The sequence below is a fragment of the Sander lucioperca genome, chromosome 16, assembly GCF_008315115.2.
Source record: "Sander lucioperca isolate FBNREF2018 chromosome 16, SLUC_FBN_1.2, whole genome shotgun sequence".
NCBI lineage: Eukaryota > Metazoa > Chordata > Actinopteri > Perciformes > Percidae > Sander > Sander lucioperca.
The window spans coordinates 8,997,867-9,025,590 of NC_050188.1; the positions used below are offsets into that span (position 1 = coordinate 8,997,867).

Genomic DNA, 27,724 nt, shown 5'->3' on the forward strand with positions numbered 1-27,724 from the left:
GACCTGTCAAAGTAGTAAAGTTTAGTTTTCACAATGATTCATTGTGGGATTATGATATTATTGCAATATGTAAATCTACATTGATTCTTAATGTAACATATGGTTGGAAGAATAAAAATTGATCCAAAACTTTTTACTTCTTACAAATTATGACTTTTAATATTGTGTAAAGTCAGAAGGACTTTAACTGTTTTGCCAGTCAAATTAACTTTAATGAGTGCATACTGAAATATTACACTGTGAACTATGAACGTGTATTTTAATCATTTATCTTGCTGTGTTTTAAACTAAATCAACAATCGATCAACATTTATTTATATAGCACTTTACAGCAACCAAAGTGCTTTACATCAGGAACCAAGAATAAAACAACATATCATACAATAAAAGAATGAAACATAGAAAACAGTAAAATCAGAAAATGTTCCATAGAAACAGGAGGAGACCACTACTACGTACTAAAACGTAACACTTCCGGACTTTTATTTTGAAGCTCAGCAACTAATCTGCACCGGAAGCTGTAGTCTTCACTGCGGCTAACTTCACACTTTGAACGAGATGGCGTCTAGCAGGAAGGTGTGTTAGCAGAGTGTCTTAGTTGTGTTGAGAAAGAGGTAAAATGTGTAAAGTCCAGATGCTGAGAGCGTTGGTGGAGCAGCGACTAACTGCGGCTGCTGAAGAGATATTTGGGCTGTTTGAAAGAACGATAGCAGAGTACGAGGAGGAACTTTGTCGTTCAAAAGAGGAGAACGAGCGACAACGGGAGCTACTGGACGCTGTTTACAACCCTCAGCTTCGGCTACACAGAGCAGGTTTGGTCATTAAACCTTCAGTTGATCTTTCTCTCCTTCCTGTCATCTCTTCTCTCAGCAACCATATGACGATAGGACGTATGTAAATAAGCATTTATTCATAAGATCTATTGTAATCTTCGCTCTTTAACAGGCCGGTGTTATGTCCCTACTGGTTTCCACACTAACTGGTTTCTGTATATTGTGTTTACCTAACAGCAGCAGCTGTTGCTGCTTCTATCGCCACATTCGTCACACAATCACAAACACATTACTGGCGATTTTGAAATCAATTCCCAGATCTACTGCGGCAAATATGATGGTATAAGTGAGCACTACATCACAGCCACATACAAAAAAAAAATTTAAGAAAATATAATGATTGCAAGATTATGTCGAGGTAGTTTCGATCTCACAAGGGCAAAAACATATAATCACCTGTTAACAGCAGCTCTACGCTGTGAGCTACGAAGCTCATGGAGCTCCTGCTTTCCAGTTATGTATTAATGAACTACGTCAGCAGCCAGGTAAGTATTAATGAACTACGTCAGCAGCCAGGTAAGTATTAATGAACTACGTCAGCAGCCAGGTAAGTATTAATGAACTACGTCAGCAGCCAGGTAAGTATTAATGAACTACGTCAGCAGCCAGGTAAGTATTAATGAACTACGTCAGCAGCCAGGTAAGTATTAATGAACTACGTCAGCAGCCAGGTAACATGTTGTCTTGAGTTGATCTGAACCAACTGGTTACCTGGGTTTAGTTTAGAAAATACCCGAACGTATTTATCACGTTTCTGTCCTCGCGGCTACGGCTATATTGACCATGTAGCCTACATTACAGCCCCCTACGACACTACACAGGTCTATGGTAAAAAAAAAAACGTTTTTTAAATAGTGACGGTCTAACTCTACTGATAAAACTGTAAACATACAGTACGAGCCGAGCGAGCCACTGAGCCAGGAAAAGTCAAATACAAATGGTGATATTCTACCCACAAGTTCTGAAGGCATGGACGTAATGATTTACAGTAAAGTGTCATTCTGTGTAGACTAGGTATATTGAATAGTAAAACATACCTCTGTGTTTGCAATACAGTGTTTGAGCTTGTGTGTCTATCGAATGATTCTATCCAAAGTAAGGGGACCAGATTTCTAGACAAATCCAGGGACATTTTCAGCTCAGAAGCGTAAATACCTCCAAAAAAGGTCATGTTTTTATCTGTGTAAACTTAAAACGGGGACACTGCTCCAGGGGGGTCACTAGACCTAGAGCTGCACTGGGGCACAAGCCCCCCTAGGGGGGTTCATTGGCATGCTCCCCTGTAAGACAATTTTGTCTATTTTAACGTTTAAATACATCAATCTGGTGCACTTTGAAAAGAAATTCAGAGGTTAGACTTGATTATTCTTATCTATGGATGGGAATATTTGTGCTGTAGCCTATTTTGCACTTCAGAATTATAACCATGCACACACAGGTGGAATAGTTTGTTCTTCATATTTTTGCATTAATGTCACTAGGAAGCATACCAGTAGAAATATATATTCGTATTTGTAAGTGGATATATATATATATATATATATATATATATATATATATATATATATATATATATATATATATATATATATATATATATATAATTTTTGTAAACTGCTTAGCCAGTGTATCCCACCATAATGGTTATTATATTGCCAGATTCCAGACAATCCCACTTACTTATATATATATATATATATATATATATATATATATATATATATATATATATATATATATATATATATATATATATATATATATATATATATATATATATACTTATATATATAAGTATATATATGGCTTTGGTAGTGATGGTGCTATGAGGTGGAAAGCTGTGGCATGCTTGGGAGACGTCAGGCTATTGAAAGATTTTGCTGACAAATTCTATTATATCTTAATGTAGAATCTGCTACGTATGTATTCCACATGATACATTGCCTGGATTGTATTTACGGTCATGTAAATAGTAGATACATGTGAATACACATAGTTAATGTAATGGTGTTGGTGATGAGTGGTGTTATGTCATGCTAATATTATTTTATATTTTAAAATGTCCAGATGCACTCCAGAAATGTTTGCAGAGACCCTCACCTCCTGAAGAAAGCTCAGCTGATCCCCCAGGTTCACCTCTCTCTGAACCTTGTAAGTTTGTTTATTTATTTATTATGTATTTATTATAGTTATTGGTGGTAGTAATATTATTAGTTTTAGTAGTAGAAGGGTGCTATAAATGCATATTAATAAAGCTATAATCATCTGTTATAGTTCAAGATTATGTACACTCAAAATATGACCTCACACTTCCATGTATTGTAAAACTACGACTTTCAACCTCATTCTCGATCATTTCATTAATTGTATTGAACTCAACTGATCTGGTTATACTTGGGGATGCACCAATCCAACTTTTTCAGTCCCGATACCGATGCCAGGGCTTTGTGTATCTGTTGATACCCAGTACCGATCTGATACCGTTGTTGAATTAATAATAAACTGTATACCTTCCACCTTATAGCTTCCTTCCACCATGTGGAAGAGACTATAGGCACCAGACTTTCTTAACTAATCATTACTTTCCTAAGACAAAATAACATAGATGTAATGTATTGAATTCTGTATTGAAAAGTTTTAATAATTGTTCACTCCATTAAACACCACTGATCTTGTTAAAAAAAATTATGATTTAGATGTATTTACTTATGACTCACAAGATCAGTGTGATCAGAGTGAGAGAGAATTAGTATTGCCTATTGCCATCATGTATCTGTATTAAAAGATTAACATCAATTGTATGTATTTGCCTTCAGGTGAAGGAGCAACAGACGCAACCGGCCCTGCTTCTACACTACAGCCTGCAGACACCCTATCCTCCACAACAAGATCTGATATCCATGAGTCTGTCAGGGGAGAACCTATTGATCCTGCTGACTGGCCAACCCTGTCTGACATGGTGAGGACTGAATTAGTCAGTAGAGGACCATATCATACCAATCCAGATTTCACCTTTCCCAAATGACAGGATGGACGAAGGATACATCTTATTTTCATTTAATTGGCAGGGACAGCGCAGAATGTATAAATGAGGGGCACATTAAAGCCACATAGCTAATTCAGTTGTTGTTGGAGTTTGTAAAGTTCCAAAGTTACTAAAAATAAAAATGTTCTGAGACCATTATATTGCCTGTAGTTCATGTATCAAATATAAATGTACAGCATAATACATACAACATAGTGTACCTATAATGTATATCAGAATGATTACATGGAGTGGATGTGGTTTAGAGTGGCCCTAGGTTGTAGGTTGCAAATCTCAGTATCGCCGGCCCTGCCACTGAGGCTTATGCTGCGTTCATAGAAAAAAAAATTTCCGAGTGAAAACGTCATCATTCACGTCCCTTCCTGTGGGAATCAGAGGGGGGAAACTGGGGCTGGATTTTGCTAACCGAGTTTCCCAGTTGGTGACGCGTTGTTGACAGCTGATGTTTGATGGAGGCGACTTTGGTTCACTGAACATATTTCACTGACAATAAACTGTTTATTGTGGACGAATGCCTCTGGCAAGAAACATACACAGACATAACATGTTTCAGATTATTCATAAATAGGCCCATGTATAAAAAAACACCTTATCCGTGCCCTTTCCCGTTCGTTGTCCTGCAGATAACACAAACAAACACCTGTCCATGTGCTGTTTCTATGAACGTATAAGAAAACAGCAGCAAATCTGTTGTTATTGTAGCCTCCATGTTTTCACACACCTGATGCTCTAGGCTACAGCCAACGGTGAAAGTCATGCAACAAGTTGTAATGCCAAACTCCAATATAACAGAAGAAGAAGAACACACATCCCGACCATGTGGCAGTCGGAAAAACAACGTAATCACGGGGGCGGTCCCTGTTATTCCTAGGTGGCATGAACGCAGCATTAGTGTGTGTGTGTGTGTGTCTCTGTGTATGTGTGTCTCTGTGTGAGTGGCTCTGTGTGTATGTGTGTGTCTCTGCATCTATGTGTGTGCATTTGTGTGTGTGTGTGTGTGTGTGTGTGTGTGTGTCTCTGTGTGTATGTGTGTCTCTGCATCTCTGTGTGTGTGTGTGTGTGTGTGTGTGTGTGTCTGCATCTGTGTGTGTGTGTATAACAAGAACAAATACAAGATAGAAAAACATAATGAAATTCAAGTAACCATATATTTAGCTTAAATGGCTTATTTCTAGCAATGATAGTCGATTTATCATTATCTGGAAAGAAATTACACTGCTTTCTCCATTAAGTTGCAATAAAAATAGACATCCATGCCATTTACGTAGGAGAATGTCAACATTGTCTGTATGTGGTGTGAGTCCAGGAGTTTAGGAGGGGAGGATGGAGTGTGTGTGGGGAGATATTGCAGTGTTCAGGAGTTTGATGGCCTGTGGATAGAAGCTGGTTGTGAGTCTTGTTGTCCTGTAGTGCCTTCCTGAGGGCAGGAGAGTGAAGAGACTGTGTTGTGGGTGTGTGTTGTTTTTAATGATGTTCAATTGTATTTATAGTATGAAATCATAACAAGAATTATCTCAGGACACCTTGCAGATAGAGTAGGTCTAGACCACACTATAATTTACAAAGACCCAACAATTCCAGTAATTCCCCCAAGAGCAAGCATTTAGTGTGACAGTGGCGAGGAAAAACTCCTTTTATGAAGAAACTCGGGTGGTGAGAAAAACCTCGGACAGACCCAGGCTCTCGGTAGGTGGTGTCTGACGGTGCCGGTTGGGGGTGTGATCAACAATGGCAATAATAGTCACAATAAATATACTGGAAAAATGACCAGAAATAATAGTTGTAGTAGTTCCTGGCATAGTAGGGCACTGCAGGGCGTTACAGGACGTAGCAGGGCACTGCAGAGCGTAGCAGGGTGTAACAGGGCATAGCAGGGCACGGAGCAGGACCACCGGGACAGCTGCAACCATGATATAGGTGCCACCTTAGTCCAAGGAAGCATGCTGGGCAAAAAAAACACTTAAGGACTCCGGGGAATAAGCTCCCCAGAGCTGAGTTAGTAACAAGCATTTTTGGGACAAGGATGCACACAGATGGAAAGAGAGAGAAGAGATAAACTCAGTGTGTTAAAGGAAGTCCCCCGGCAGTCTAAAACTATAGCAGCATAATTAAGAGAGACAGGTTAAGGAGAGGAGCCTGGTCGGGCTAGAACTCTCCCCTGCTGGATCGTGCTGTACTGGCCTGCCTCCCTCTATTTTCATGTTATTGTAGACTAATTTGACGACTATGAAGAGAAGCAGAGAAGAGAAGGGGTGCCGTGTCTGAAGCTATACACTCTCCCCTGCCGGTCTAGGTGAACACTGCAACTCCTCAATCCATAACTATAAGCTTTATCAAAGAGGAGAGTTTTAAGTTTACTTATAAATGTGGTGACGGTGTCTGTTGTGGGTCCTCCTGGTGACCCTAGTGATATATATGTCCTGTAGTGATTTGAAGGCTGCTCCACAGATGAGTTGTGCTGTTTCTATAACACACTGGAGAGCCTTCCTGTCCTGAGCAGTTCTGTCTCTATACCACAAGAAATGCCTATATGTCAGCGGATAATTCTTTTGGGGGGTACATCAACTTAACAGTCTTTAGACTTAAATGGTCCTTGTTCAAACCATCATGTTTTCAATTGCACTAATAGCCAAATCCAGAATTATTTAATGCACTTATAGAACACGAGCAGACCCAAGGGACTGCGCCCACATCGCCCTGCACTGCATGCTCATGACGGTTCTCCTGAGATCCTATAGCTATAAAAATTGATATAATATCTGTAATTCATCGTGTGTATTATCTAATGACACATCCGAGCGTTCTATGCTGTAATGCCTGTAACGTGGATGCAATGTTATAAACGTCTCTGTTCCCAAACTGCCAGGGCTAGCAATCTTCAGCGGCAGCTAGAATTAACGGGGCTTTGCGTCGAACACTGTGTATCCAGTTCTCTTAATACATCCACGGTCTTTACAGCTTGAACACTCTGGAAGTTAGTATGCAGAAGCATGTAGTCCTGGTTTTCATCAATGTGTGTTTCCCTGTTTCCTGCAGATGTGCAGCAGCTGTTGGTAGTTAAAGAAGAGGTTCCTCCTGAGCAGCAGGAGTGTAGCTCCAGTGTGGACCAGGAGGAGCCAGAGCCCCCCCCACACATTAAAGAGGAACAGGAGGAACTGTGGAGCAGTCAGGAGGGAGAGCAGCTTCAAGGGCTGGAGGAGGCTGATATCACCAAGTTCCCATTCACTCCTGTCCCTGTGAAGAGTGAAGATGATGAAGAGAAAGGTAGGAACAACTTGGACGTGTTTATTTAACGTGATTTTAGGGGAAGGGGGAAACTCTGCAGAAGTCTAGGGCTACCCCTTCTGAGTGGATTAGTCGACTAATCAGTCGTTTTTAACAAGTTGTATTGGTGTCTAAACTTAACTGTCTTCGCTGCATGATGCTCACCTTTTGTCGGCTAAACTTAAAGGTAAAGGCCTCTAAGAGGACTGTCACCTCCCGGTGCTCAGTACCCGGCGTCACGGGACCAGCCGGCGGTCGCTTATTTCATGTGGTATCATACAAACAAAGAATGAGTTGTCCAATCTGTGTGGGTATGCTAAAGTACACTCTATAGGTTTCCAACAAGTAACAGAGTCAGGATTAAGTCAATCTGATAATGATCTCAAGGCAAATGTCCAAAATAATGACCATGTTTAAAATTATGAATTAAAAGTCCACTCTCTGATTTGTGATGTTGGAGAGTTGTCAGCTTTATGCACGGTTGTTTTCCCACCCCAAATACATTTTGTCCCAGTAATCAGTTGGAGGTGGTAAAAGTAACATGGAGAAGAAGATAATTTGTGGTAGTATGTCCATCTTAACTATTGACAACCAAGCTTGTAGTGATTTTGGGAAGTAAGACCATCGATCAAGATCAGGTTCAATTAAATTATAGATTATAGATGTCCTGGAATTTTTTATTAGCAATACTAATTAATGAGGGCAAAATGTCCATCCCTAAGTAGTCTATATCCTCGACGTTCCACTTACGGGATTGCTCCGGTGCCGATGGAAATTCCGCCTGATGTCCCTCATTTAGCCCAGATATCCGTCACCTTCCTCTTCCTTTGTGTTGACGTTCTAAACTCCCGTGGATTTATGAGGACTATGGTCCTCAGATCTCTGCAGGGTAAATCCAGACAGCTAGCTAGACTATCTGTCCAATCTGAGTTTTCTGTTGCACGACTTAAACTACTTTTGAATGTACACGTTCCACCAAAACAAGTTCCTTCCTGAGGCTATTTTGCAGAGGCACCGTGGCTGCGTCCGGAGGTTAGCTCCGAAATGCCAATAAACCAGAGCACGTTTGTCTCCCATCCTGGAATGCTGTGTGGACTAGCTAGACCTTCCTCCGCAGCGCTGTGGAGGAAGGTCTGGTAAAGCGAGACTAATCCCCAATTGCTTAAATTGTTTGACAATAGGAATACGTTGGAGTAATGAGCTAGGGTCCTGTTTTGAATTTAACGGAAATAGTTGTGACTTTGTTGGGTTAAGTTTTATAACCGGACAGGGAACTGAATTATCTAAAATATGAGGTACTGATGTGGCAGCTTTGTTTAAGTATAACAAAATATCATCAGCATTAGGGCTGGCACGATTCATCAACGTTATCGATTTGCAAAAATACGTTGATTTGCATAACTTGTACTGTGGTCGGCACGCGTCGCCGGTCGTCTTGGCCAAAAAGTAGCACTTCTAACATACCGCAGAGACTACAGCCGACGGCCAAGTACAACATACTTTTTGCGCACGCAGTACAAAAACTGGATAACATTGCTATCCTTCCATTTGACAACAGCGTGTGAATTAAGAGAGAGAGGTCTATTAAGGTCTTTATATTAAACATCACGATATAGGATATTAGTTTATTAACGTTAGTTTATTTTGTAATATGTAGGTATATAGAGATCTTTTAAAATACATGTTATTGTTGCAATAAAAATACCTCCACAAGTAGTTACAGTATATAGCCTAGCTATATCTTGTTGGACGTTTGCCTTCATATGGACTGTGGTAGAAGTTCTAGGTGAGATCTGAAATAACGCTTTGGTCAACAAAGTCTTTTAAGAGCTTATTTCTTGCAAGAAAGGTTCAATACATCACAGCACAAGGTCTGGAAGAATGAACAAAGGTACAAAAGAATCACTCACTTAAAAACCCCTCTCACAAGCTAGCAGACAGGGTAGGGGCGTAAGATTAACAGCCCTGACCAGCTGACAGCACCTGGGAGGGGGTGAATTACTAGCCCTTCTGACTATCATTCCATCTGACATCTGACCTCCAAATCTGGGACTGAAATGGGAGGTAGAGAAAAACCAGTCTCTGCACTTTAGATAAACAGAAGAACATAACGTTTGGCTATCAGGATCCATACATCAATATAGGGGTAAAGAGTTCATGCTGCTAAAAACTAAAAAAACAAGTCAATAGTAAGATATGTTAAAAGAGAAATATGTGATTTCCTATTACAGGACTTAATGTTCAAAGATAGATATTCCAATAGTTCAAACCTGTTATGTATTTTTTAGAAGGAACATTTAAATGTCATTTTTTAACAGTTTTGACAGCTCTATGTGATTGATCAGATGAGATGAAAAATGAAGGCGGTCTTGTGTGTGCCAGTCATTTGAACATTAATAATAAAATATTGAAATATTAATGATGTTTTTTATAATCATTTTGGGTTAATTGTTATACTTATGAAGTAATAAAAAAAAATCTTTACAATAATATGCAAATTAATCATTAGATTATTAGGTTTAGGTTTGATTAATCCATGACATAATATAATCGTTAGGGACAGCCCTAATCAGCATACAACAATATCACATGAGTGGTGTTATTAAAAGTGACGGGGGCGATAGATAGGTTTTGGTGAATTTTCAGGGGGCACTGACCATTTTAAAGGGTAGCCCTGTCGGTAAGAGTGTGATAAGGTTACATTGGTTTATATTAAGGCTGTCAAAAATGGCCAAAAATGGCATTTGAATATTCCTTAAAAAAAACAGAGGTTTGAATGAATTTGAATATCTTCTCTGCCGTTCACCTCCAGCTGAGAGCCTCTGGCTGCCTTCAGATCTGCTCACTGTCTGTGTACCGTAGCTTCTTGCAGATCAATGTTCGGGTACCCACCTGTACTGTGCTCTGGTCCTATACGGTGAGCCCTCAGCACCTCCTCCTTCACGTCAGCAGGAGTAGGGAACCATTTAGGGAGTGTGGATTAACAAAACCTGATGCATTTCACCCGATTGGCCTACTTTTTTTCTTGAGCTTTGCAGAGCCCACTCGTGGAAAAAACAGACCAGAATCTATGCATCCCTTCATGAAGTCCCAGCCACAAAAATAGTGAAGTTCTCTTTAAAAGACACGAAGACCATGAAGCTGGTGGCTGAGGCGATGCAACCCAAGGTTGATGGTTGATTGATCGTAACTGTTCAATTTTAGATCCCCTGAAATCATATACTGTATATGTTCTGGCTCAGTGTAGAAATGCTCATTTTTATTCAGATGATAGCATTCTGTTCACCACAAACCAGCCAGGCCTTCTCCAGGTTATAGTCCACTTTCAATGACCTCCAGACCTTCCTGTTAAGTTTAAGTTGTGGTCTCACCACGGTCAGTTACACTGGCCCTCATTTATGAAACGTGCGTACGACCAAAAACAGGCATAGGACGGGCATACGCCGATTTCTACGCAAAGCAAGGGATTTATCAATTTGAACGTGAGGCTGCAATAAAATCTCACGTCTGGTCTGAACTCGTGTACGCAAGTTTTCGAGTCAGTGTGGACTTGCGGTGCAGCATATAAAAAGTTTATCAAGAGAAGGAGAAGTCATCAGTTGATCACTTATCAGCAATGGCAGATCTGGCTCTTTTAGAAGACCTCTATTCACCGGTACAACAGTGCACACGTACACGCATGGGCCACGGTGGAGCGCTCCATCGGATTGGTTAAGGGCAGATGGCTCATGGTCTTGCATCAGCGGGGGGGGGACCATACTATACACGGCAGAAAAATTCTGCAACATTGTTTTAGCCTGTGGGGTTCTGGAGCCAGATGACCCGATGCCCAGAGAGCAGTGTCCAGCACAGCCCCAAGTGGGACTATACGAACGAGACAGGATATTATTCCTCGCTTTTAAAAGGTATAGTGTTATGTTTGGCAATGATAGCCTACTCAATACAGAATTATTTATTCTTCAGGTTTTCGTTTCTCTTTTAAAGTGTCGTTAATGGCCACAAGTGAACGATTTATTTCTACCATTGACCGAGATATTTCGGCTTGTATTTCCAGCCCCTCTGCTGTCAGGAGACAGGGTCGGGGTGGTGGTCGAGCACGGGGGGGGAATGACTCACACTCTCCCTCACAGCTGTTGCCTGGTTCTGTCTCATGAAAAAAAACACAAGTAAAATAAAAGACACTGCATAAACTCCGCTACTGTGTGTTTATTTAAATATAGGTAAACCATATAGGCCTAAGAGATTGCAATATAAGCCTGTATATTAGTATGGGGACTATAGCATACATATGTCAAGGATGTATAAATTAAATAAACTTCAGCTGGAGTCCGATTTACCACGGCAACACTGTTCACTGCATCAGTGATCTCTTTCCATTCCCCATTCTTTCTCCAGCCTTTAATACCAGTTCTCAGGCTGACAAATAGTGAACCTGAGATATCAGGGTTTCAATCTCCACCTCTGAAAAGTGCCGCTTCTCAGCCAGATTACGTCTCGCCATGTCGTAAATTGTAGGGGCGAGGCCTCAAAACCCAGAATATATTGGGGCGTGATATTTAAATTACAATCTTTTCCAGCCGCTGCATTTATCAATGTACGACCATTCTTACGCTCTGATTGGTGTGATACCAACGTTTCATGAATCACACGTGAAGCCTGTCGTAAGATGATTTCTGCGCTCATATCTGCGCTGGTTTCTACGTTAGGTTAATAAATGAGGGCCACTGTGAGTAGAGATGCACCGATCACAACTTTCTTTCAATACCGATTTTCTTTGAGTTACGCCAGCTGATACCGATTTTAGCCGATTCCGATTTCATTTTTTCTAACCACTTTACAGCACACACAAATATTTATTTTCTATCTTGTCTTTAATAGAAAATTTTACAGTTTGCATAGAACATAGAACATTTTTTAAATAGATAATTAATTGCTATAAAATACAACTATATAAATTACTCCTGGTGTGGGAAATGAACACACATCTAAAGTGCAATGTTACGGAAGAACCATTTCCTTCTTTTCACATCCAATATCCAACAAAAAAAAAAGTGATATATTTAGCAAACTAAACTTCTGTATGTATGAAAACAGGGAAAACAGGTAATGGCAATAGAATAATATATAAATAACAAATAAAAATAAAATAAATATAGCCTTAATGCAGTATAAAGATATTTCTCAAAACACACACACACACAGGCCTGTTTGAACATCAACAGTAATGTTACCTGAAAACAGCGTGTAGTTCCTTTTTTTAGCAAGTTTGCTTTATGTGTCATTGTGCATAAATGTGAACACTACCGTTGCTGTCAACAGGCTTATCTGCTAACGTTAGTTACGATGGTTACCTCGGAACAATCCAGCAAATAGACGGTACCCTAGAGTGCCGTTACCTGAAACAGATGATTTAACGTCACCGCTCATTTTACACACAGTTTAACAACAAAACTAAACGCTGAGGGAAGATTACTACGTTTTTAATGTTGGTTTTGAACGGTATGCATCCCCACAAACCTGGAAAGCGTTTTAAACAGTAACGTTAATACAGCGTGTCGGAGGAATACAGCGTCTCTTTTTTTCTTTTTGGTTTGTTTATAGTGTCTCCTACAGCGGCCAGCGGGGCGTCAGGCAGAGGGACCACAGCGTTTGCTAACGTTCCATGTTCCAGTTTTTCAGCCTCAGAGGGGAGAGAGAGAGAGAGAGAGTGGCTGACTGTTCGAGCCGTGTATAATTACGACTGTATGACATTTCATAAACAGCTGATTGAGATGCATACAGCGGAAACCCTGCATGTGCACGTGTAGTGTTGCTGTTGCGCGATGTAAATCATGCGGTGCCCGAGTGCATTCGACCGGCATAAAATTGGCATATGTCAGACTGACCGGCAGGTCGCCGGTCATGGCCGATGTCGTGAAAATTGGCCAAGTCCGGTCACCGGCCAGCCAATCAGTGCATCTCTAACTGTGAGTTATGAGAATGTCAGGGGTTGTGATTGTTACTAAACTGAGGCAAGTTTTTGAATGGTGCAGTTGTCTTGGTTTTGTCTGACGTCTCAGTTTTCCTCATTTTGTGTTTATATGTGTGTATAACAATCACAATCCAGGTGATAAGATACAGTCCCACAACATTTCTCTGTATGTTTCTCCTGCAGATGTTGAGCAGCTGTCGGTGGTTAAAGAAGAGGTTCCCCCTGAGCAGCAGGAGTGTAGCTCCAGTGTGGACCAGCAGGAGCCAGAGCCCCCCCCACACATTAAAGAGGAACAGGAGGAACTGTGGAGCAGTCAGGAGGGAGAGCAGCTTCAAGGGCTGGAGGAGGCTGATATCACCAAGTTCCCATTCACTCCTGTCCCTGTGAAGAGTGAAGATGATGAAGAAGAAGCTCCGTCCTCACAGCTTCATCAAAGACAAACTCAACACATGGAAACAGAAGCTGATGGAGAGGACTGTGGAGGACCAGAACCAGCCAGGATCTCAAATCCACTTTTACAACCAGAGACTGAAGACCAGACTGGAGACTCTTCTGATCCTGAGACTGATGACAGTGCTGATTGGAAGGAGACCAGAGAACCTCAGTCAGCTTTAAACTCTCTGAAACATGATTCAACATGTAAGAAAACATTCAGCCCGCTGTTCAGCTCATTCTCTGTAATCGATGCAGCACAAAAGCACAGCAGAACCAGCCAGCCAGCCGGTGTTAGTTGGTTAACGTCAGCTTGCTAACCCCGCTTTACGTTACCCCCTCGCCACATCGTTCACAGAAAATGAGCCGAATGAAGCTGTCCCTCGGGGAGATAGCAACGTACTTTGTGTGGATGAAGCATGAAGTTAATTTGACTCATTCAGCGGCTGGCTCTCTGCCACGTAACATTACTACTCCACGGCTCGTTTGTCCGTTACTGGGAAAATTATTATAATTACAATCATCAAAGTGTTGTCAATCTGTGTGTGGGAGAAGATTTGGCTTCAAGTCACATCTGAAGACACACATGAGAACTCACACAGGAGAAAAACCTTTTAGCTGCTCAGTTTGTAATAAATCTTTTACACAGAGAGGAAGTTTAAAGAAACACATGAGAATCCACACAGGAGAGAAGCCTTATAGCTGCTCTGAGTGTGGTAGAGCTTTCACTGAACGTAGAAACCTGAAGAGCCACATGATGACTCATTCTGGAGAAAAACCTTTCAACTGCTCAGTTTGTAATAAATCTTTTACACAGAGAGGAAGTTTAAAGAAACACATGAGAATCCACACAGGAGAGAAGCCTTATAGCTGCTCAGTTTGTAAGAAATCTTTTAGACAGAAAGGAAATTTACGGTTACACGTGTGCCGTAGTCCACACAGTACTCATTTGAAGTAAACCATCTGTTGACTAGCATGTACATTAGTAGTTATTGTCTGGGTCACAAGGACCTACTGTAGGTGTACTTAAGAAAAGGAAGATGAGAGGACTGTTAGAAGTAAAAATATCACCAGTTCAGGTCCATCTAAAGATGTAACCAACATGAGGTAACTGTGGTCGTGAATGTGTCCAACTGACACCACCCAAAACGCTGTATAAGAAGAGAGTCATATGTAACTTAGATTCAGTTGTCTATTTGACTGACTATCGCCGGTGGTCAGATGATGTGTCCGAGGCAGCTCGGTTTGTTTGTTAAAATGTACCAAATACTCTGAAATTAAAACAAAGCAAGTCCAGAGCTGCTATCAACAGCATCCGCACGGACTGAGGTATCTCAACGAATCCTAAAGAGATCACTGCCACTTTCCAATCCTTTTATTCAAAGATGTATGAATCCTCCTGCAATCCAGATCCGACGCAGTGCCCAAAGTCTTTAAAAGAGCTAAACCTGCCTCTTCTTGACCCAGACGAGGCAGAAGAACTGGGTCAACTTATTACGTTAGAGCAGGGGTGTCAAACTCAACTTCACTAAGGGCCACAGTTGGAAATAAAAATCACATCAGGGGCCAGACATGTAGAGTTTATTGACATGCTTTTATTTAATGGAAGTCAAACATATTTGACTGTATTATTGCATGTCTCATATAGCTTTCTCACTTACAGTTATGTCGACATAAAGCCTTAAAAGTTCCTTAGCCATCATAGAGTTTTGCAAATCAAGCAAAATAATGATTACATTTTTTACAGCAACCTGTTTCACAGCCTGAATATGAAAACTCTCTGCTTCTGTGGGAATTCCTGAGTCTCAAAGTCGGCAAATCTGTCAAATTCTGCTTTGAGTGTCGCGTAATTACAGTTAGAAAAGAGTTTTCCGTCTTTTTGGTTTCTGCGCACAACTACGTGGGCCAAAATCTATTGTGAACCTAAACTGATATGCGGGCCTGATCAAAACTTGCAAGGGACAGGATTTGGCCCGCAGGCCTTGAGTTTGACACGTGCGTTGCAAGGTTATAATCGTTAACGAAAACGAACGAAATAACGAAAACTAGGTGGGAAAAAACATTGTCGTTAACTGAAATAAAATCACCAACACATTGACCAACTTTAAACAGGTGGAGGAGCAACTACACTACACCAATAAGTGGCATTTGAGCACCCCAATCTTGCACAACATGCACTTAATGTCTAGTAACAAACCTTTTGTTTATAACCAGTGGAGTGACAGAGGTATTTTTACTCTAGACCAGTTATTCAATGGGGAAGGTATGTTGAGTTTTGAGGACCTGAGAACTAGCTTTGAGATCCCTAGGACATCCTTTTTCCTTTATCTTCGCTTAAGGTCAGCCCTAAAATGTTATGGAGTACCATGGGGAAACAGTCTTGAGACCCACCCAATCATTAAATAGCTTGTTGATTCTCCTGCGAGAGGATTAGTGTCTGGGATTTATGCTGAATTGATGCAAGTATCCATAGGAGAACTCCTAATATTAAGGAAATGGGAGCGAGAGCTGAGCCCGTAGGGGAACGTAATTGTTTGGGAGACAGTTTGGGACATTACATCTGCTTGGGAGACAAAAGGCTCAAACGCGACCAAGAAAATGATAGCTCAGCGCTGACTCCCCCCTCAATCGCTTTGTATAAACAGTGGTTGGTGTATTTTCTGGACATAGTTATGCTGGAGCTCTCTACAGCAAGGATTAACAAAGCCAAATCATCTACTATAGACCTATGGAAAGGTGCAACAGCACAAGTATCAGTCCTAATGACCTCAGCATCACAAGAAGTAAAGGAGGGCAACTAGGCAAGGTGTGATTTCTGTTTTTGTTTATTTGTTTGTTTGTTGGTTTTTTCTTTCTTTTCCTCGAGACCGCGGAGGGTGGGGAGTGGGAGAGGGTGGTTGTTCTTGTTCAAGCGTGTTTGTCTGTTCTGTTTGTTTATTAAAAAATAAATAAAAAATTGATCTTAAAAAAATGTAACAAATAAATCTGCATGGACTGAATAATAACTGTCTCTGGAGTCTTCTGGTGTCCTCGCATAGAAATAAAATGGTTAGAAAGTCGAGCTGTCAATCTTCCTCTATAAAACTATTTATTTATATATACATATACGTCACTTTGACAGCGAATACCTTTACATCTGAAGCGTATAACTCACGACTCAGTTAGGATTTGAAAGTCATGTTAAAACTATTTCCCGTCCTCCTTCCGATTTCCAGCCGCAGCCTGTCACTCCCCCCTGTACTAACGTTACTCAGTACATAACGTTAGCTTAGACCTCACAATGCCTTGTGTTTCTCAGTCCTGCTAACTTATTGTTCATAAGACGTGACACATGTGGGTCGGCCAAGGTGAGAAAAGGGAGATTAGCTAACGTTAGCCAACATATTTATTAAAAATAGTCACATTCGAATAGTAATTTCAGCATTTGAATAGAATTGATTTTACTTTGGTACAGTTTGGTTGAAAGAAACCCATATTTCTGATATAGAAAGTTTTTGAAAAAAATGGGTCAAATTTGACCCGAGGAAACAGGAGGGTTAAGAGGAAGTTACAGTAAACCATAGAGCTTTTATTGTGACGGGAGGGTTAAATATGTGATTCTAGCAGCATTACAGCTGTGACATTATTCATTTTAACACAGCAGATACTGGTTTAGTTTTTAGGTAAGGGAGTGCTAAATACTGGCCAGCAGATGGCACCCTTGTCCTATTTTGAGTGCTCCTGTTCCTCTTGGCTTGCCATAGTAAAGATGAAAGACAAAGTGGTAGAAATAAGGAAGGAATGGAGTATCAAGGGAATATTAGAAACAGGACAAAATCAAACCGAGACGAAAAGGTAATTATTTTTTTTTTAACCTTTATTTATTTAGGGAAGGTTCACTGAGAGGCAGCCTCTCTTTTGCAGGAACACCCTGATCACATTCATACCTGGAAGCTGCCCAGTACAACCACAGTCAGATCTGCTGCCACTGAGCAGCTCCACTGGAGCAGCTGGAGGTTAAGTGCCTTGCTCAAGGGCACCTCAGTGGTGGTGATGAGGGAGGGACAAGCGCTGCTCTATCCCTTTCCCCATCCAGATTTTTATCCTGTCGGTCTGGGGATTGAACCGGCAACCTTCCGGTCACAAGCTCGCATCTCTAACCTTTAGGCCACCACTGCCAAATTAAAATGTGTAATGTTGTTGTGTACTCAATACAGTAGTTTGCAGCATACACCTTAAAACTTAGTGTGTAGCTTGCCATTAAATAAAGAAGAAGAAGGATTTCCGTAGTGCGGAGCATTTTTGATCCCACCGTAGCTTAGATTCTGTTTGGTTTTCTGAAAGGTAAGCCGAGTTCCAAATCACTGTAGCTGCATCTCATGTCGCTTAAATTGCCTCCTTGAGTCCTCTGCTGTATTTTAATAAGATATCTGATTCTAGCAGTGTTACAGCTGTAACATTATTTATTTAAACACAGAAGAGCTTAAATGTTGTTTAAGTGTAAGGTATTTTAATGTCTTACCTCTCAGTTGAGGGTTAAGAGGACGTTACAGTAAACCATAGAGCTTTTATTGTGAAAAGCGGAAGTGGATAAAGTGTAGTATTGACTGTGTTGTGGGTGAATAAAGTGAGCCGTGCAGTGCCGTCTCTGTTCCATTGGACGCCCGTGTTTCTTTATTTTATAGTCAGACCTGAGTCTAGGCAACAGAAGAAACCCTCGGTTACATTAGTAAACAAACATCTGCCCGGAAGTTGTTGGTACGACCCGGAATAGCGTCCGTCCCCGGAACTAACGGTAACTGTTTGTGTGTCACATCGTGGTGAGGACGGCGGAGTAAAAGGCGCCAGTGTTTAGTTTCTTAAGAAGAAAGAAAGGTCCCAAACTGCTGGATGTGGTTTTAAAAGCTGGAACAAAGCTACACAGAGCAGGTTGGTTTTCTCTTTTAATGTCGCAGGGAGTCGGTGCTAAAGCTAAGGTTAGCCGCTAGCAGCTAGCTCCTGCTAAGCTAACGTGTTGTTGTATTTCCTGAAACAGGTCGGGGAGAAGAGGAGCAGAGCCGCGAGGAACTTTAACATGAAGTCTGAGAGGAAGCTGTCAGCGGACCAGGGGACAGGTGGGACACGTTTACATCTGAAATATATAGAAATATATATACAAGCTATGTGTATATACATGGATATAGAAGCTATGTGTGTGTGTGTGTGTGTGTGTGTGTGTGTGTGTGTGTGTGTGTGTGTGTGTGTGTGTGTGTGTGTGTGTGTGTACATGTATATGGAAGCTATGTGTGGACATGTACACTACTAGTCAAAAGTTTGGGGTCACTTATAAATGTCCATTCCACTCCATTATAGACAGAATACCAGCTGAGATCAGTTGCATTGTTTTTATAATCAGGGCAGCAGTTTTCAGATGACATTATGTGTTTACATAATTGCAAAAGGGTTCTCGACTGTTGTAGACAGAAGTGGCTGAAGAAACGCTTGAAATCCATGCTTTTTGGTCTAAACGTCATACCCAAATTAAATTGGTACAGCTCCCGTATACTCTGACTCTCTGGGGTGAGCCTGATACCACTGGAAAGGTGATTTGTGTGTGTGTGTGTGTGTGTGTGTGTGTGTGTGTGAAAGGTGATTGGTGTGTGTGTGTGTGTGTGTGTGTGTGTGTGTGTGTGTGTGTGTGTGTGTGTGTGTGTGTGTGTGTGAAAGGTGATTGATGTGTGTGTGTGGGTGTGTGTGTGTGTGTGTGTGTGAAAGGTGATTGATGTGGGGGTGTGTGTGTGTGTGTGTGTGTGTGTGTGTGTGTGTGAAAGGTGATTGATGTGGGTGTGTTTGTGTATTTGAGAAGTGTTGTATTTTTTCTTTGCACTTTTCAAATGGAAATAAAAAAAAACGCACAGATAAATCTGTAGAAAAAAAATCATATAAAATCCATTTTTGAGTCTTTTTTCTTCATTTTTTCTGCAGTGAGCTGAGACATGTGGCTAATGTCCTGTGTTGTCTGTCAGCTGTCAGATGTGTTCACAGCAGTGTATTCTAATCATTTTACAGATGTATGACTTGGACGGAAATAAAACCCCTCCATTCTAGTCTCTGTAACTCTGTGTCAGTAAGACCTAGAATCACTCTGACACTTGGAACAAAAACTTGAGAGTATTTCCTTTCCAGTGATATCAGACACATCCCAGAGTGTCAGAGTATCTGGGAGCTGTACCACTTTTAATTTGGGTATGACGTTTAGACCAAAAAGTATGGGATTTCAAGCGTTTCTTCAGCCACTTCAGAATCAGAAATACTTTAACAATCCCAGGGGGAAATTATTTTTGTTACCACTCCAGGTATACAAACAACATATACAAACAACATATATTATTCAGACTTTTAACATATATATTGAAAACAAATATACAGAAATAATATATACAATATGAAATGTACAATGTTAATGTGCAAATAGTGCAAATAATGTCTACAACAGTCGAGAACCCTTTTGCAATTATGTAAACACATAATGTAATCTGAAAACTGCTGCCCTGATTATAAAAACAATGCAACTGATCTCAGCTGGTATTCTGTCTGGAATGGAAATTTCTAAGTGACCCCAAACTTTTGACCGGTAGTGTATATAGAAGCTATGTGTGTATACATGGATATAGAAGCTATGTGTGTATACATGGATATAGAAGCTATGTGTGTACATGTATATAGAAGCTCAGGGGCGCAACCACCCAGTGTCAGAGGGTTATGCAGCAACAATTTTGGTGCCCCCCCCCCCCCAAAAAAAAAAAAAAAAAAAAACCAACAACAAATAAATAAATGTGCCAGTTTAGCTGGTGATCATGTTAACTGGTGATATTTGCATAAAATCAGTGAATATTCAACAAGGCCCTGCCTACTGCCTGCCAATCCTTGATGGAAGTCAAACATTTGAGCAGTTCCAACACTTTGTCAGTCTCATCCGGGTTAAAAGAGACATATAGCTGGATGTCATCTGCATATAAGTGATAGCGGATATCTCCAAATTGGCTAATTAGGCTATATGTCCTAGGGGAATTATATACAATGCAAATAAAATCGTACCTAACGCAGAACCCTGAGGCACCCCACAGGAAAGGGCAGCCGTTTCTGAACAATAGGGACCAAGTAACACAGAAAAACTTCTATCTGAAAGGTAAGAGGTGAAGCAACCCAGTGCTTAAGTCTATCAAGCAAGATGTTATGATCCACTGTATCAAAAGCTGCGCTAAGGTCCAGCAGCACCAAAACCGAGCATTCACCCATGTCAGAGGACATTAATAAATCATTGGCCACTCTAAGAAGAGCGGTTTCAGTTTGATTGAAATTTGTCTAAAATGTGTGTATTCAAGACAGCAGTGAGCTGTTTAGCAACAACCTTTTCTAAAATTTTGGAAATAAAAGGCATCTTGGAAATGGGCCTATAATTTGCAGGAATTGATATATCCCGGTTGGTTTTCTTTAGTAGTGGCTGAACAACTGCATGTTTAAAATACGAAGGGACACAACCAGATTGCAGAGAGCTGTTGAGTATAGAGAGAACCCAAGTACTCACAGACCCAAGAACATTTTTAAAAAAGGAAGTTGGTATAATATCTACTAGGGCTGCCACCTCTTAGTCGATTAGTCGACTAATCGGTCATTTTGGTCTTAGTCGACTAAGATTTCTTTAGTTGATGAGTCATTTTTTATGGTTATTCATGCTTAATTACTCATTTCCAAGAAACTTATGAGCACATTTCTGGTAAACACAAGATTTAAAGTGGTGCTTTTGCAGGATTAATTGTGGAGAAAGTCAGTTTTACAGATGGTTCATTAACTACATTTATATTGTGCTTTCCTAGTCTTAACCACCTCTCAAAGAGCACAGCTCTGTCGATTACATCAACTAATCCATTAATCGACAAAATCATATAAGTGTTAGTCGACTAAGAATTTCTTTAGTCGAGGACAGCCCTAATATCTACTGGGCTCTAGGAAGATTTCATACTGCTAACCAGATCAGTGAGTTCCTGTAGCGAAATCGGAGCAAAACAGTTGAAGATTGGAGGCCGGCTCGTGTGAACCGAATAGGGTGTAGAACAGGGGATAATGCCATTTCTGACATCACTAATTTTATTTACAAAGAAATAGAGAAAGTCGCTGCAGTCCTTATTTGAAAACAGTGGCACTTCAGGAGGAGCAGGATTGACAATATTGTTGATGGTTTCAAAGAGGACTTTAGGGTTACGTTTACTGGAAGAGATGAGGTTAGCAAAGTAAGATGTCCTCTCCTCCTTAACCATGTTGTTGTATTCAGTCAAAAGGTCTTTGTAATACAGTCGGTGAACATGAAGCTTGGAGGATTTCCACTGCCGTTCCGCCCTCCGACATGTAAGCCAGAAACAGTGAATGACATCCTTTAGCCATGGGGATGAGTTGACGGTGTAAACACGTCGCATTACTTGGAGCCACTTTATCCAAAATTGATAAGCAATATGTGTTGAATGAGTGGACCAGACAATTAATATCAGCATGAGAAAGCAACACTGCGCTTTGGTCAAAAGCTGCAGAAAACTTCTCCGCTGAGAAGTGATTTTAAATGCGAGAACATCTTACATGTTTACTGGGCATTAACTCTAAAGGAAAAGACAGGTTGAACAAAACGCAGTCATGGTCAGTAATATGCAGCTCTTCAGAGCAAACAGAGTCAAGATTAAGACCAAGAGTAAAAACAAGGTCCAAAGTATGGCCCCTGGCGTGTGTGGGACCAGACACATGTTGGATTCAGTGACATTAAGAAAATCAGCAGCAAAAGTGCAAGACACGTCATCGACGTGAGTATTAAAATAACCACTTTATCCAAACCTAATAATAGATGATAAAAACAATCACTGAATTCAGACAAAAACATCACTGTTTCAACCAGGAGGTCGGTAGATTAAAATACAATACAACAGATTAGAACTACCAACTTTGGTCACCTGCAGTTCAAATGAGGAAAAAACCCAACGGGTACTGTCCGACTTTGAAAGCAATTTTTATACACAACCGTGAGCCCTCCACCCCGGCCTGAAGACCTGGGAGTACTGGTGAAACAACAGTCTGGTGGACAAAGGCGTCCTAAATGTTAAGATAGTCTGTATAGGAGAATAGAGTAGAGAATGTGTAATTACCAATGCTGGGCTGTAGGTGGGGTTAACACTATTCTATTAACATTATCCTGAGAGAAAGAGGTGGTAGTGAAAGAAGAAGACTCTGCGGAGGGGGTGTGTGGTGTTAATCACTTGGGGCGGACTGTACTGCGTGCTGTATGTTAGCCACTAGCATTGAGCTATCCAGCTTGTTTGGGTGGACACCATCGTTCCTGTAAAAGGAGGAGCGGTTCCAAAACAGGTTAAAATTGTCAATGAATCTGAAGTTATGGGCACAGTAGGTGGACTGGAGCCAGGTGTTTAGGCTGAGTAGTCTGCTGAAGGGTCCTGCGCTGCGGGAGACCGTTGGCAGGGGACCACTGATAAACACAGATTTCCCGCAGCGCTCTAAAAGGCTAAAAAGGTCGATAAAATCCTTCTTTGTCAGCTCAGATTCCCAACGTGCCATGTCGTTGTTGGCCACATGTATTATCACCCGAGTTGTGGAGGAGGAGAGAGACTGCAGTAGCTGCTTGTCCAGGAGGACTGGGACTGTTGCTCCCAGAAAACGTGTTATGGCATTGAAAAAGTGTATGTTCCTGGTAATGGCAATGCTAATGCTATGTATTGTGGATGGCAACATCATCATTTTCACGGAAACATGGTAACAACAGCACTGTGCAACATGTCACGGCATACTCTATGCTTGAGGCTAAGATTGTGTTTAACTAGCGTATTGTGAACTGCAAAATGCCTGCACTGTCGTGTTCCCCGCAGTTCTGGGGTAGCGACTGCAACATTCGCAATTCATGGAGTTTGTCTCCTTACAGTACCTCAACCAGCTGAATTCTTGCAGCCAGTCTTCCCGAAAATGGTGGGTTTGAGCCTTTTTCGCCACACAAACCTGAATCATCATCCGACGGTGACAGTGTAGACTCTGGTACTAGCACACTAGCCGCAGGTCGGAAGAACGAGTTAATAGTTCGCTTGCTCATTGTTCAGACGCATGGAGCAGGTTGTGATATCTTTCTCCTTCCCACAGACGTTTACGCACGCTTGATTATCTCTAGGACCCTCCCCCTCCGCACATTAGCCACTTACAGTGGCCATTCCCTGTCCTTCTCACACTCATCGGCCTGCCACAGATTCTGGATTAATCCGCGCCTGGTTACAATGTATGTTTTTTGCAACAAAACTGAAAATCTTTGAGCAACAAAACTGAAAAACCTCGAAAGAAGTGCCAAAAAATAAGAAAAGAAAAAGTGACAAAAGTTGAAAACAACAACAAATGTTGAATAACCAACAAAAACGTCAAAACAAGCGATAAAAACATAGACTGTGTGTGTGTGTGTGTGTGTGTGTGTGTGTGTGAGAGACGAGTGGACGCCCGTTCCGTGCGTCGCTTCCCTGGATGTATAATAATAACGGTCGGCTCATTGTCCAAATGCACTCCCATTGTTTTAGCTAATAAGCATTCAGCCCAGCTATTTCTTCTACCTGCCCACCCTAATATAGCAGGCTAGAACCTGACCTGGTGTTGAATCTACTCAGAAGCAGCAATGCAGGACATGTGAATGCAGCCTTCGGTGAACCGTGGGCTTCGTCTTAGAGCTACGCTTCCTTCGGACTAACAACAGAAGCTTGTTAACTACTAACAAAAACCCAGATATTTTTAGTCTACAGTCATTGAAGACAAACAAAATCAACATATCCTTAAATTTGAGGAACCGTCTTCTTAAAATTGTTGCTGAATAATTTTCAGTGTTGGATTTTGCCATGTTTAATGGAATTGTAGATGTAAAATTGTACAAATAATCACACTGTGTTTCAGCTTTACCTCAAGATGTTCTGGAAGTGATTGTTGCTGAAGAAGAGCAGCAGGAGTGTAGCTCCAGTGTGGATCAACAGGAGCCAGAGCCCCCCCCACACATTAAAGAGGAACAGGAGAAACTGTGGAGCAGTCAGAGCGGAGAACCTCCGTCAGGTTTGAGAAGTCATGTGACTGTGTGTTGATGTGATCACACAGCAAACATTAACGCTTATAGACAAATAATCAGTGCAACTGTCTTCTGTTATCTGAGCCAGTGGAAGCATGTAGATGTTAAACAGAAGAGGCCCCAGAATGGAGCCTTGGGGAATTCCGCATTTCATATTTGTCCACTCAGATGTTTATCTATAGAACAGTCTCTGTTCTTTAAGTAGGATTCAAACCAGACCAGAAAATTAAATAATAACAAGATAAGCCTCCGGTATAATTGTCTTTACAGCACTCGGGCTGAAAGTTAGAAAGCAGAAACATAAAATACCACGTAAAGAGATTTGAAAAGAGACTCTGTACTGTTAATGCTGTCTCTCTGTGTCTGTGTTAACATCTTTCTCTGTGTTTCCTGTTTCCTGCAGATGTTGAGCAGCTGTTGGTGGTTAAAGAAGAGGTTCCCCCTGAGCAGCAGGAGTGTAGCTCCAGTGTGGACCAGCAGGAGCCAGAACCCCCCCCACACATTAAAGAGGAACAGGAGGAACTGTGGAGCAGTCAGGAGGGAGAGCAGCTTCAAGGGCTGGAGGAGGCTGATATCACCAAGTTCCCGTTCACTCCTGTCCCTGTGAAGAGTGAAGATGATGAAGAGGAAGCTCAGTCCTCACAGCTTCATCAGAAACAAACTCAACACATGGAAACAGAAGCTGATGGAGAGGACTGTGGAGGACCAGAACCAGCCAGGAAGTCTCATCCACTTTTACAACCAGAGACTGAAGACCAGACTGGAGACTCTTCTGAACCTGAGACTGATGACAGTGCTGATTGGAAGGAGACCAGAGAACCTCAGTCAGCTTTAAACTCTCTGAAACATGATTCAAGATGTAAGAAACGATTCAGCTGTTCTGAGTGTGGTAAAAGATTTGATCGCAAGTCAAATCTGAAGAAACATATGAGAATCCACACAGGAGAAAAGCATTTCAGCTGCTCTGAGTGTGATAGAGCTTTCACCGAAAGTGGACACCTGAAGAAACACATGATAACTCACACAGGAGAAAAACCTTTCAGCTGCTCAGTCTGTGAGAAATCTTTTACACAGAGTGGAAATTTACAGAAACACATGAGAATTCACACAGGAGAAAAACCTTTTAACTGCTCAGTTTGTAAGAAATATTTTACATATAGTGGAAGTTTACAGAAACACATGACAATCCACACAGGAGAAAAACTGTTCAGCTGCTCTTCGTGTGATAAAGCTTTCACCGAAAGTGGACACCTGAAGAAACACATGAGAATCCACACAGGAGAAAAACCTTTCAGCTGCTCAGTCTGTAAGAAATCTTTTACACAGAGTGGAAATTTACAGAGACACATGAGAACTCACACAGGAGAAAAACCTTTCAGCTGCTCAGTCTGTAAAAAATCTTTTACACGGAGAGGAAGTTTACAGTCACACATGGTAGTCCACACAAGAGAGAAAAGATTCAGCTGCAGTGTTTGTAACAAAAGATTTGCCTGGCGTTCTCGTGTCAAAAGACATAAATGTGTTGGTCAGATGGAAACAGAAGCTGATGGAGAGGACTGTGGAGGACCAGAACCAGCCAGGAACTCACATCCACTTTTACAACCAGAGACTGAAGACCAGACTGGAGACTCTTCTGAACCTGAGACTGATGACATGGAATAACATTTGTGCCTTTTTTCGACATACTGTACTATGACGTTTTATCACTTTTTTGACATACTATACTATGACTTTTATTCACTTTTCAACATACTATACTATTACCTTTTTATCACTTTTTTCGACATACTGTACTATTACTTTTTATCACTTTTTTGACATACTATACTATGACTTTTATTTACTTTTCGACATACTATACTGACTTTTTTTATGACTTTTTTCAACATGCTATACTATGACTTCTTTATCACTTCTTTCGACATACTACACAATGACCTTATTAAAACTTCTCTTGACATACTATACTATGACTTTTTTAAAACTTTTTTAGACATACTATACTATGACTTTTTATTTACTTTTTTCGACATACTTTACTATGACTTTTTATCACTTTTTTCGACATACTATACTATGACTTTTATTTACTTTTTCGACATACTATACTGTGACTTTTTTTGACTTTTTTCAACAAGCTGTACTACGACTTTTTTTTTTTACTTTTTTTCGACATACTATACTATGACTTTTTTTACTTTTTTCGACATACTGTACTATGACTTTTTAATTACTTTTTTCAACATGCTATAGTATGAATTTTTTATTACTTTTTTCGACATACTGTACTATGATTTTTAATCACTTTTTTCGACATACTATACTATGACTTTTTTTACTTTTTTCGACATACTATACTATGACTTTTTTTATGACTTTTTTTCAACATACTATACTACGACTTCTTTATCACTTCTTTCGACATACTACACAATGACCTTTTTAAAACTTCTCTTGACATACTATACTATGACTTTTTATCACTTTTTTGACATACTATACTATGACTTTTTAATTACTTTTTTCAACATACTATACTATGACTTTTTTTTTTAACTTTTTTCGACATACTATACTATGAATTTTTTATCACTTTTTTCGACATACTATACTATGACTTTTTAAAACTTTTTTAGACATACTATACTATGACTTTTTAAAACTTTTTTAGATATACTATACTATGACTTTTTAAAACTTTTTTCAACATACTATACTATGACTTTTTAAAACTTTTTTAGACATACTATACTATGACTTTTTTTATCACTTTTTTAGACATACTATACTATGACTTTTTAAAACTTTTTTCAACATACTATACTATGACTTTTTTATCACTTTTTTCAACATACTATACTATGACTTTTTTAAAACTTTTTTAGACATACTATACTATGACTTTTTATTTACTTTTTTCGACGTACTATACTATGACTTTTTTTTTTAAACTTTTTTCGACATACTATACTATGAATTTTTTATCACTTTTTTCGACATACTATACTATGACTTTTTAAAACTTTTTTAGACATACTATACTATGACTTTTTAAAACTTTTTTAGACATACTATAC

General features: G+C 40.4%; 1 pseudogene; it reads left to right on the forward strand.

Moving 5' to 3' along the window:
- The first annotated feature begins 473 nt into the window (after nucleotides 1-473).
- LOC116060845 lies at nucleotides 474-26,309 on the forward strand (annotated as a pseudogene).
- Nucleotides 26,310-27,724: the final 1,415 nt, after the last annotated feature.